Below are 13,382 nucleotides of genomic sequence, written 5' to 3' on the forward strand. Positions count from 1 at the left end.
CTTTCCACTGTACAAAAACTTTGCACGAGTGCGGTGCGCGCTGCTCCATTACAGAACAGTCTCATGTCTTGACAGACTCTCAAAGTAAAGATAAACCCTACCAGCTCCACTGAGAAGAAGAATAAAAAACCTGAACAGTCATCCACTTGTGATTTCCATAGTCCACTTCACCAAAGGAGTCCCCACGCATGGATCGCCAGCTGGTGTTGCGGAACTCATCACAAAGTTCTCTCACGGTTAGATAGAAAGTCCATTATCTCCTAAAATAACGTATTCCGACTTTTTCCCAATGTAAAAAAAATAAAAAGAAAATCCATCTGCATGTCCAGCCTGTGTAAAACAGCGTCATGGAGACATTCGTGCACGTGCACGCTCACGGCGGGGCTAAAATAGTGTCCAGCAACACAAAAGGCAACATCACCACACATTAGAATCCAAAACCCGACAGACTGGAAAAATTAAGAGTTTTGGGGTAAAGTGTGTCGCCTCCTGTCTCTCTGTAAAGCCTCTGTAAATCCAAACCTTTACTTTCAAATTAAAGTTCACAAGTTTCGTTATCAGATGAAGCAGTGTTCATTTCTTCACTGTGTCAGCCATCGGGATGTTTCTGTTTTTACTAAAATATGCATCGCATGCTGAGAAATGCAGAGTAAAATGCAGAGTAATAAGACATTTTCCAGAAATGCGCCTGCTGACTCAGGGAGGAAAGCTGGACCTTTTGTTTTTCCATTTTTTGACAGTATAGAGAGGTGTCACAATCTGAATCACAACGACAAGGTGAGGTTTTCACACTCTGAAGTGAATGACCCCAGCCTGGTGATTTTGTGACTTGGGAATTCAAACTTTACAAATTGAAAACTATGCAGGGGAAAAGTGTGTAAAAAAAAAAAAAAAAAAAAAAAGTCTGAAATCTCCCACATTCTAAAATGTCTTTCTGTACATTATTTTTAATTTCAAATAAGAAAGAAAATGTGCAATCGTATAAGTTGTATGATTGCACATTTGTTACATACAGTGTGTTAACAAAACACAAACATTTTAGATTAATTTAACTAATCAACAATTCAGCACAGAGTAGAGAAGCTTGAATCTTCGACTGGACTGGGTTGCTTGACGCGAGGACGTTTAGCTGAGGAAGCTTCTGCGAAACCAGGTGGTTTTTTTGGAAACCACCTGGACAACTGAGAGCCTACACAGAAATTCAGCACAGAATCAGACCAGAAACAGTACTAAAAGATTTGTCTTTGGGCTTCAGGACACAAGGTCGGGTAGGACCCCAAGTGGAAGCGTTGTGTGCAGTGATAGTTCCCAACAGCACCGCTATACTAAAAATTTCTGGGGAGAACCCTCTTATACGAGGTCTATTAGAAAAGTAGCTGACCTTTCCATGACAAAAACTCCTGTAACAGTGGAATGTGCCGTTCATTTCCAAACTGGACGCTGTGTTTTATCCGGGACGTCATCTGACTAGCACAGGAATTGTGAAAAGACGTGGACATCAACAGTTTTTCGGCACATTGAGACAGACGTGTGGAGGAATTCCGTGCGTCGCGGCGGTGCCGCATGGCACAGAGCAACGCCGTGATGAAGCCTCACAGGACATGTTCTGGCATGTCCAGGCACATCCACAATTTCTCGGATAATCACTCGATGGAAAAACCACTGACAGCTGTCTGAACGCCATCTCAAAGCCGTCCTGTGAGACCAAAATGGAGGTGGTTTTGTCTCGCTCCAGTAGCGAATCCATCATGATGCGCGATGCCTCCGCTCGGCTTTCCATAACAAAATCTCTTGTTAAAAATGAAATCTGCCGGAAAATGGTTGATGTCCAGCTCTTGTGATAACCAGAGAAATTGCACACAATGGTCACGGATCCAGACAGCCATCCATTTAGAAATAAAATGGTCGTTCAGCCTGTCGATGGCGGCTTCGGAGCGCGGCGCACCACCAGTCGCTCTGGGCCGTCCTTAAAACGACAGTAACACTCCGTAACTCTTTGAAGCCCATAAAATTTTCACCAAAAACCATCTGAATTTCTCGAATGGTGTCCACTTGGATGTCCCTCACAGTTTCTGAAAAAAGTTTGATCAAGCAAAGCGGCAGTCTCTGAGCCATTCCTAAACAATGAAAAAAACAACGAGAGGGGTGGACCACTCCTCACTCAAAGGCGAATGACACAACCGACAGGCGTGAAAAAACTCACGCATGCGCACGAAGGTTCAAGCTTGTGTGACGCAATCACACGTGATTCAAATCCATATGGTTTTTGAAAAAAACAATAAGGTCGGATACTTTTCTAATAGACCTCGTATATGCTACTCTGGAACCAACCCCTAAATATAAACAGTTTACCTGTCAACAGCTGTCCTCCCCTTAAATGAGGCCTGCCCACCAGCATATACATTTAGTCACATCCCTCGTGATGCGAAGCAAGGCGGGGGTGTTGCTCTTATTTATAAATCTAGGTTTAGCTTATTAGCTGTTGGGGGTTACAAATATCACTCGTTTGAGCATCTGATTCTCCGCTCTGCTCAGGATATTACGCATTGCCAAGGTCAGAAGAATAAAAATCAGTCGTATTACATGGTCACTGTATATAGGCCCCCTGGCTCATATTCTGAATTCTTAGATTAATTTGGCGAGTTCATCTCTAACTTGTCGACGAGTGCAGATAACATTCTGATCATTGGGGACTTTAACGTTCATATAAATAAGCCTTCTGATCCCCTCTGCAAATCATTTATGGAAATTTATGGATGCATTAGGATTTTGGCAATGTATTCAGGACTCGACGCACATTAGTGGAAATACCCTGAACTTGGTTGTAGCACCGGTTATTGCTGTCACAAATATTGACATCATGCCTCTTACATCAGTGGTCTCTGATCACTCACTTATTAAGTTTACAGTTTTGCTGCCGTGTTTAGTCGAACAACAACCTTATATATCACTATGGCGATGCATCAACTCCTCAGCTAAGACTGAACTCAAAGCTAGACTGCCTGATGTTTTAGCTTCACATTTGGCAAATACCCAATCAGTAGACAGATTACACTTGACATGATTGCGCCACCTGTGTTAAAACCACACTCCCCCAAAACACAGTCCCCTTGGTTCAGTGATTACCTGCGTGATCTCAAGCATACGGCAAGAGGTCTAGAACAGAAATGGCGTTGTTCAAAATTATAAGTATTCCACCTTGCGTGGCGTGATGCTATCTTATGGCCCAGTCACAAGGCACTTAACGAAGGGCAACGAAGCCCTAACAAAACAGGAAATCTGGACTTTCGTTGGCATCGTTTAAACTTCGCTCAGCTACATTCCTGCAGCGCTCGCTTTGTATTTCGTTTTACTGCAGTTCTTGACAGTTTCTTATTGTTTGCTTAGTTTTTGTAACATTAGCCTTTCATTTGACTTCGTTCAACCAGCTGAATGTTTTCAGACAGTACAAAAGCTGGATTTGAGCACGTTTGTGGAGGAGCTGCAACTCCTCCGCTGGTGCTGCTGTGTTTGTGGTGTGGGGCTTCTGCCACTGCGTGTGATGTGAGGAGAGCCGCCAGTCATCCCATGGTGCTGGCCGGCCACACACACACACACACACAATACAATGTTACCCAATGCCAATTTATGATTCCTGCTGTGTTCCATTGTTCCCGAAGTATAAATCAGGCAGGATTGTTTTTATACCGTGTACACAATGCAGTAAAACTACACGCTCAAAGAGCTGCAGCTCCTTGCTCTTAAATTCTCTCATAACTGTGTTTAAATAAAGTTCATAAAAGTCCTGCTCACAGACTGATTGCCAGAGACAGGACATGTCCACAACTCCACATTTACTCACGGACAGCGCAAATGCAGCTCGCAGTCAAAGAAATAAAGATAAACTGTAACAGAAACCAGAGCACAGCCCTGCACAAGAACAAATATAAACTAGAAGAGAAAGCAGATCCTCCTCTGCGTTCTCACCTCTTTGCCCCCCCACTGCGTGCACTTGACGCAGACATTCCTGCGTCATCATGACGCCGCATGAAGCAACTCGAAGCAAGCTGTATTTAGCGCGTGGGTGTTTTCTAAAAATGAGGGGTCTTATAATGCGTTCACACCGGGCGCGACGCGAGCGACGGTGGCGACAGGTTGCCATGTAATCCCTATGGGAGGACGTGTTGTGGTGCCACAAAAGTTCAAGCCACGCAATGCGATGCAATGCACGCGAATGAAGCAATTTTGAGCGACTGGCGCATTTATGGCATGATATCGCGTCGCGTCACCCTCCTCCCCAAGTTGAAAAGTCTGAACTTTTTCATCTTGTCGCACTGCAATGACCAATCAGGGACTGGATATGTAGTGACGTGGAGATGTCTGGAGTTTACACTTGATGTGGACATGTCCTGTCTCCGGCAGCCAGCCTGTGAGCAGGGTATATGTCCCTTTTGTCCTTTATTTCACAATTATGACAGAGTTTGAGGGGAGAGCGAGCAGCAGCACCGCAGCAGCAGCTATTTTTTTTTCACGTGCGAGCGCGAACGAATCGTATGTGAAGACAATTTTTTTTTAACTACACAGCTGCATAATAAAACAAATGGTGACTGGTATAACACAATGATGACAGAGTTTGAGGGGAGAGAAAGTGAGGAACCACAGGGGCAGCCAGGTTTTTTTTCTTTATTTACATGTGCGCACGCAAATGATTGAGTGATTGACTGATACGAAATTAACGACACTACCAACACATAAGTGTCAAACAGTTGCCAAATATTCACCTGGAACATTAAACACAAAATACACCACAGATTAGATTAATAGATAGAAGTGTCAATTCAACAATGACACCTAATCTATTCGAGTTTTGACAGCCCCAAAGAGAGCTATTTAATCTAATCTATTTAAGCATAAAAATTCAAAAAGAAAAAATAATATAGCACCTTCAACTGCACCACAGACTAAAACAGTTAAATGTGGTCTATTAAACATTAGGTCTCTCTCTTCTAAGTCCCTGTTAGTAAATTATATAATAATTGATCAACATATTGATTTATTCTGCCTTACAGAAACCTGGTTACAGCAGGATGAATATGTTAGTTTAAATGAGTCAACACCCCCGAGTCACACTAACTGCCAGAATGCTCGTAGCACGGGCCGAGGCAGAGGATTAGCAGCAATCTTCCACTCCAGCTTATTAATTAATCAAAAACCCAGACAGAGCTTTAATTCATTTGAAAGCTTGTCTCTTAGTCTTGTCCATCCAAATTGGAAGTCCCAAAAACCAGTTTTATTTGTTATTATCTATCATCCACCTGGTCGTTACTGTGAGTTTCTCTGTGAATTTTCAGACCTTTTGTCTGACTTAGTGCTTAGCTCAGATAAGATAATTATAGTGGGCGATTTTAACATCCACACAGATGCTGAGAATGACAGCCTCAACACTGCATTTAATCTATTATTAGACTCAATAGGCTTTGCTCAAAATGTAAATGAGTCCACCCACCACTTTAATCATATCTTAGATCTTGTTCTGACTTATGGGATGGAAATAGAAGACTTAACAGTATTCCCTGAAAACTCCCTTCTGTCTGATCATTTCTTAATAACATTTACATTTACTCTGATGTACTACCCAGCAGTGGGGAATAAGTTTCATTACACTAGAAGTCTTTCAGAAAGCGCTGTAACTAGGTTTAAGGATATGATTCCTTCTTTATGTTCTCTAATGCCATATACCAACACAGTACAGAGTAGCTACCTAAACTCTGTAAGTGAGACAGAGTATCTCGTCAATAGTTTTACATCCTCATTGAAGACAACTTTGGATGCTGTAGCTCCTCTGAAAAAGAGAGCTTTAAATCAGAAGTGCCTGACTCCGTGATATAACTCACAAACTCACAGCTTAAAGCAGATAACCCGTAAGTTGGAGAGGAAATGGCGTCTCACTAATTTAGAAGATCTTCACTTAGCCTGGAAAAAGAGTCTGTTGCTCTATAAAAAAGCCCTCCGTAAAGCTAGGACTTCTTACTACTCATCACTAATTGAAGAAAATAAGAACAACCCCAGGTTTCTTTTCAGCACTGTAGCCAGGCTGACAAAGAGTCAGAGCTCTATTGAGCCGAGTATTCCTTTAACTTTAACTAGTAATGACTTCATGACTTTCTTTGCTAGTAAAATTTTAACTATTAGAGAAAAAATTACTCATAACCATCCCAAAGACGTATCGTTATCTTTGGCTGCTTTCAGTGATGCCGGTATTTGGTTAGACTCTTTCTCTCCGATTGTTCTGTCTGAGTTATTTTCATTAGTTACTTCATCCAAACCATCAACATGTCTATTAGACCCCATTCCTACCAGGCTGCTCAAGGAAGCCCTACCATTATTTAATGCTTCGATCTTAAATATGATCAATCTATCTTTATTAGTTGGCTATGTACCACAGGCTTTTAAGGTGGCAGTAATTAAACCATTACTTAAAAAGCCATCACTTGACCCAGCTATGTTAGCGAATTATAGGCCAATCTCCAACCTTCCTTTTCTCTCAAAAATTCTTGAAAGGGTAGTTGTAAAACAGCTAACTGATCATCTGCAGAGGAATGGTCTATTTGAAGAGTTTCAGTCAGGTTTTAGAATTCATCATAGTACAGAAACAGCATTAGTGAAGGTTACAAATGATCTTCTTATGGCCTCAGACAGTGGACTCATCTCTGTGCTTGTCCTGTTAGACCTCAGTGCTGCTTTTGATACTGTTGACCATAAAATTTTATTACAGAGATTAGAACATGCCATAGGTATTAAAGGCACTGCGCTGCGGTGGTTTGAATCATATTTATCTAATAGATTACAATTTGTTCATGTAAATGGGGAATCTTCTTCACAGACTAAGGTTAATTATGGAGTTCCACAAGGTTCTGTGCTAGGACCAATTTTATTCACTTTATACATGCTTCCCTTAGGCAGTATTATTAGACGGCATTGCTTAAATTTTCATTGTTACGCAGATGATACCCAGCTTTATCTATCCATGAAGCCAGAGGACACACACCAATTAGCTAAACTGCAGGATTGTCTTACAGACATAAAGACATGGATGACCTAATTTCCTGCTTTTAAACTCAGATAAAACTGAAGTTATTGTACTTGGCCCCACAAATCTTAGAAACATGGTGTCTAACCAGATCCTTACTCTGGATGGCATTGCCCTGACCTCTAGTTATACTGTGAGAAATCTTGGAGTCATTTTTGATCAGGATATTTCATTCAATGCGCATATTAAACAAATATGTAGGACTGCTTTTTGCATTTGCGCAATATCTCTAAAATTAGAAAGGTCTTGTCTCAGAGTGATGCTGAAAAACTAATTCATGCATTTATATTGTAATTCATTATTATCAGGTTGTCCTAAAAGTTCCCTGAAAAGCCTTCAGTTCAATCAATCAATCAATCAATTTTTTTTTTTTATAGCGCCAAATCACAACAAACAGTTGCCCCAAGGCGCTTTATATTGTAAGGCAAGGCCATACAATAATTATGTAAAACCCCAACGGTCAAAATGACCCCCTGTGAGCAAGCACTTGGCTACAGTGGGAAGGAAAAACTCCCTTTTAACAGGAAGAAACCTCCAGCAGAACCAGGCTCAGGGAGGGGCAGTCTTCTGCTGGGACTGGTTGGGGCTGAGGGAGAGAACCAGGAAAAAGACATGCTGTGGAGGGGAGCAGAGATCGATCACTAATGATTAAATGCAGAGTGGTGCATACAGAGCAAAAAGAGAAAGAAACAGTGCATCATGGGAACCCCCCAGCAGTTTACGTCTATAGCAGCATAACTAAGCGATGGTTCAGGGTCACCTGATCCAGCCCTAACTATAAGCTTTAGCAAAAAGGAAAGTTTTAAGCCTAATCTTAAAAGTAGAGAGGGTGTCTGTCTCCCTGATCTGAATTGGGAGCTGGTTCCACAGGAGAGGAGCCTGAAAGCTGAAGGCTCTGCCTCCCATTCTACTCTTACAAACCCTAGGAACTACAAGTAAGCCTGCAGTCTGAGAGCGAAGCGCTCTATTGGGGTGATATGGTACTACGAGGTCCCTAAGATAAGATGGGACCTGATTATTCAAAACCTTATAAGTAAGAAGAAGAATTTTAAATTCTATTCTAGAATTAACAGGAAGCCAATGAAGAGAGGCCAATATGGGTGAGATATGCTCTCTCCTTCTAGTCCCCGTTAGTACTCTAGCTGCAGCATTTTGAATTAACTGAAGGCTTTTTAGGGAACTTTTAGGACAACCTGATAATAATGAATTACAATAGTCCAGCCTAGAGGAAATAAATGCATGAATTAGTTTTTCAGCATCACTCTGAGACAAGACCTTTCTAATTTTAGAGATATTGCATAAATGCAAAAAAGCAGTCCTACATATTTGTTTAATATGCGCTTTGAATGACATATCCTGATCAAAAATGACTCCAAGATTTCTCACAGTATTACTAGAGGTCAGGGTAATGCCATCCAGAGTAAGGATCTGATTAGACACCATGTTTCTAAGATTTGTGGGGCCAAGTACAATAACTTCAGTTTTATCTGAGTTTAAAAGCAGGAAATTAGAGGTCATCCATGTCTTTATGTCTGTAAGACAATCCTGCAGTTTAGCTAATTGGTGTGTGTCCTCTGGCTTCATGGATAGATAAAGCTGGGTATCATCTGCGTAACAATGAAAATTTAAACAATACCGTCTAATAATACTGCCTAAGGGAAGCATGTATAAAGTGAATAAAATTGGTCCTAGCACAGAACCTTGTGGAACTCCATAATTAACTTTAGTCTGTGAAGAAGATTCCCCATTTACATGAACAAATTGTAATCTATTAGACAAATATGATTCAAACCACCGCAGCGCAGTGCCTTTAATACCTATGGCATGTTCTAATCTCTGTAATAAAATTTGATGGTCAACAGTATCAAAAGCAGCACTGAGGTCTAACAGAACAAGCACAGAGATGAGTCCACTGTCCGAGGCCATAAGAAGATCATTTGTAACCTTCACTAATGCTGTTTCTGTACTATGATTAATTCTAAAACCTGACTGAAACTCTTCAAATAGACCATTCCTCTGCAGATGATCAGTTAGCTGTTTTACAACTACCCTTTCAAGAATTTTTGAGAGAAAAGGAAGGTTGGAGATTGGCCTATAATTAGCTAAGATAGCTGGGTCAAGTGATAGCTTTTTAAGTAATGGTTTAATTACTGCCACCTTAAAAGCCTGTGGTACATAGCCAACTAACAAAGATAGATTGATCATATTTAAGATCGAAGCATTAAATAATGGTAGGGCTTCCTTGAGCAGCCTGGTAGGAATGGGGTCTAATAAACATGTTGATGGTTTGGATGAAGTAACTAATGAAAATAACTCAGACAGAACAATCGGAGAGAAAGAGTCTAACCAAATACCGGCATCACTGAAAGCAGCCAAAGATAACGATACATCTTTGGGATGGTTATGAGTAATTTTTTCTCTAATAGTTAAAATTTTGTTAGCAAAGAAAGTCATGAAGTCATTACTAGTTAAAGTTAATGGAATACTCAGCTCAATAGAGCTCTGACTCTTTGTCAGCCTGGCTACAGTGCTGAAAAGAAACCTGGGGTTGTTCTTATTTTCTTCAATTAGTGATGAGTAGAAAGATGTCCTAGCTTTATGGAGGGCTTTTTTATAGAGCAACAGACTCTTTTTCCAGGCTAAGTGAAGATCTTCTAAATTAGTGAGACGCCATTTCCTCTCCAACTTACGGGTTATCTGCTTTAAGCTACGAGTTTGAGAGTTATACCACGGAGTCAGGCACTTCTGATTTAAAGCTCTCTTTTTCAGAGGAGCTACAGCATCCAAAGTTGTCTTCAATGAGGATGTAAAACTACTGACGAGATACTCTATCTCACTTACAGAGTTTAGGTAGCTACTCTGCACTGTGTTGTTATATGGCATTAGAGAACATAAAGAAGGAATTATATCCTTAACCTAGTTACAGCGCTTTCTGAAAGACTTCTAGTGTAATGAAACTTATTCCCCACTGCTGGGTAGTCCATCAGAGTAAATGTAAATGTTATTAAGAAATGATCAGACAGAAGGGAGTTTTCAGGGAATACTGTTAAGTCTTCAATTTCCATAACATAAGTCAGAACAAGATCTAAGATATGATTAAAGTGGTGGGTGGACTCATTTACATTTTGAGCAAAGCCAATTGAGTCTAATAATAGATTAAATGCAGTGTTGAGGCTGTCATTCTCAGCATCTGTGTGGATGTTAAAATCGCCCACTATAATTATCTTATCTGAGCTAAGCACTAAGTCAGACAAAAGGTCTGAAAATTCACAGAGAAACTCACAGTAACGACCAGGTGGACGATAGATAATAACAAATAAAACTGGTTTTGGGGACTTCCAATTTGGATGGACAAGACTAAGAGTCAAGCTTTCAAATGAATTAAAGCTCTGTCTGGGTTTTTGATTAATTAATAAGCTGGAATGGAAGATTGCTGCTAATCCTCCGCCCCGGCCCGTGCTACGAGCATTCTGACAGTTAGTGTGACTCGGGGGTGTTGACTCATTTAAACTAACATATTCATCCTGCTGTAACCAGGTTTCTGTAAGGCAGAATAAATCAATATGTTGATCAATTATTATATCATTTACCAACAGGGACTTAGAAGAGAGAGACCTAATGTTTAATAGACCACATTTAACTGTTTTAGTCTGTGGTGCAGTTGAAGGTGCTATATTATTTTTTCTTTTTGAATTTTTATGCTTAAATAGATTTTTGCTGGTTGTTGGTGGTCTGGAAGCAGGCACCGTCTCTACAGGGATGGGGTAATGAGGGGATGGCATGGGGAGAGAAGCTGCAGAGAGGTGTGTAAGACTACAACTCTGCTTCCTTGTAGAGTAACACTACATCCAACCTTAGTGACATGAAATTTGGGCTTCCACAGGGATCCGTCTCAGGCCCCCTGCTTTTCTCCCTTTATATAGCACCCCTTCGGCACATATTGCACCGTTTTGGGATTACCTTTCACTGCTATGCTGATGATACTCAGTTATACATGCCGATAACTGCTGCTATTCTCATTGAGATAAAATCCTTAGACGATTGCCTTGCATCAGTGAGAAGCTGGCTGTCTAGAAACTTCTTACTTTTTAACTCTGATAAGACTGAAATGATGGTTCTTTGTCCAGTGAGGCATTGACATCAACTTGACCAGCTAACGCTTGGCCTAGGCTCGTGTGTCATACATCACACTGATAAAGTGAGGAACCTTGGGGTAATTTTTGATCCTACATTGTCCTTTGACCTCCACTCACTTGTGTGCTCACTCGTCGGCTTTCTTTGGCAATATTCGAACAAAACTTCTGTACATAACAGAAATTGGTGATGAGGATTGGGATACTGCTTTGGAAGTGAGTTTTGAGCAGAAATCTGAACTCCATTGAGGCGACTGACCATTGTCCTCTGACCTTCACATTAGAGATATTACGAGTACTGCTTTCTTCCACCTGTGAAATATAGTGAAGATTCGTCCCATCCTGTCTATGGCTGATGCTGAGACCCTGATCCATGCGTTTATCTCTTCTCTATGTATCACTTCCTGTTCCGGAGCACAGCAGTGTTTGCTGTATCTGTTAGCTGTTTGAACTGAGCTGTTTGAGTTCTTTGAATTAACAGTCTTTTTCAAGACTTTTTTATTTTTATTTTTTTTTACTTTTTCACCGTGCTCCAACGCCTAAAGAAGACCTCTAACGGTCGAAACATCGCGACGGAGCACTTCTATCAGCTAACTTTCATCAGCGTTGGCAAGCTAAGTAGCTTGCTAACGCTTTCGTTTTTATTTTTATTTTATTTTTTAGCACTGTTGTCGTGCTGCTCCACAGCCTGTCTAGTGGATTTTTATTTTATTTTAGCACTGTTGTCGTGCGTTACCTGTGCTGCTCCACAGACCGTCCAGTGGATTTTGATTTTTATTTTATTTTTTTAGCACTGTTGTCGTGCGTTACCTGTGCTGCTCCACAGCCTGTCCAGTGGATTTTTATTTTTATTTTATTTTTTTTTAGCACTGTTGTCGTGCGTTACCTGTGCTGCTCCACAGCCTGTCCAGTGGATTTTTATTTTTATTTTATTTTATTTTTTAGCACTGTTGTCGTGCGTTATCTGTGCTGCTCCACAGCCTGTCCAGTGGATTTTTATTTTTATTTTATTTTATTTTTTAGCACTGTTGTCGTGCGTTATCTGTGCTGCTCCACAGCCTGTCTAGTGGATTTTTATTTATTTTAGCACTGTTGTCGTGCGTTACCTGTGCTGCTCCACAGCCTGTCTAGTGGATTTTATTTTATTTTAGCACTGTTGTCGTGCGTTACCTGTGCTGCTCCACAGCCTGTCTAGTGTCGGATTCCCTGTTTGGGAATCCGCTAGCTTAGCGTAGCTACTAGCTCTTAGCCGATTTAGCATGGCGGCTTCTCCTGTCTCTCCCGTACTTTTCTGCTCTGGGTGTGAAATGTTTAGTTATTCCTCGGCCTCCTTTAGCAGTAACGGTACTTGTAATAAGTGCAGCTTATTCGTAGCTTTGGAGGCCAGGCTGGGCGAATTGGAGGCTCGGCTCCGCACCGTGGAAAATTCTACCAAGGTAGCTTAGCCGCCGTTAGTTCCCCCCTGGCAGATCCCGTGCAGTCGGGAAAGCAGGCTGACTGGGTGACTGTGAGGAGGAAGCGTAGCCCTAAACAGAAGCCCCGTGTACACCGTCAACCCGTTCACATCTCTAACCGTTTTTCCCCACTCGACGATACACTCGCCGAGGATCAAACTCTGGTTATTGGCGACTCTGTTTTGAGAAATGTGAAGTTAGCGACACCAGCAACCATTGTCAATTGTCTTCCGGGGGCCAGAGCAGGCGACATCGAAGGACATTTGAAATTGCTGGCTAAGGCTAAGCGTAAATTTGGTAAGATTGTAATTCACGTCGGCAGTAATGACACTCGGTTACGCCAATCGGAAAAAAGGGTGTCTGTATAATTGGTGGTGCAACAGACAAAAGCTATACTATGTGCAGTTTCTCCAATCACAGCCACAGAAGTCATCTGGGTGTCTCCGTGGCTTTCCTCACTCGTCTCCTTCCGCAGCTACTCAGTTTTTGAGAACTCCCTCCTCCAGAGAGACTATTCATGTGTTCATCCCCTGATGATAATGGCTGTATATTGTAAATGGTTAATGTTAAACTGGTTGGTTGGACAGCGACCACGCACGCTGACAACTAGTCCATCTCCACTCCTGAAAGCAGCAATCTACGGCCAGGTGAAATGTGGGCATGTCCTTGACTCTGTGTACTTTACAACATTTTGTTCCTCATTACTTTTCAGTCTGACCGGAGTGG

The 13,382-nt window shown here is 41.5% G+C and overlaps 1 protein-coding gene across 1 annotated transcript in view; it reads right to left on the reverse strand.

Moving 5' to 3' along the window:
* The window catches only part of si:dkey-57a22.11 (uncharacterized protein LOC569865 homolog), a 36,636-nt gene that overhangs the window by 5,008 nt on the left and 18,246 nt on the right, over positions 1-13,382 (reverse strand). The window lies entirely within an intron of this gene.

Source organism: Thalassophryne amazonica, unplaced genomic scaffold (genome assembly GCF_902500255.1).
Source record: "Thalassophryne amazonica unplaced genomic scaffold, fThaAma1.1, whole genome shotgun sequence".
NCBI lineage: Eukaryota > Metazoa > Chordata > Actinopteri > Batrachoidiformes > Batrachoididae > Thalassophryne > Thalassophryne amazonica.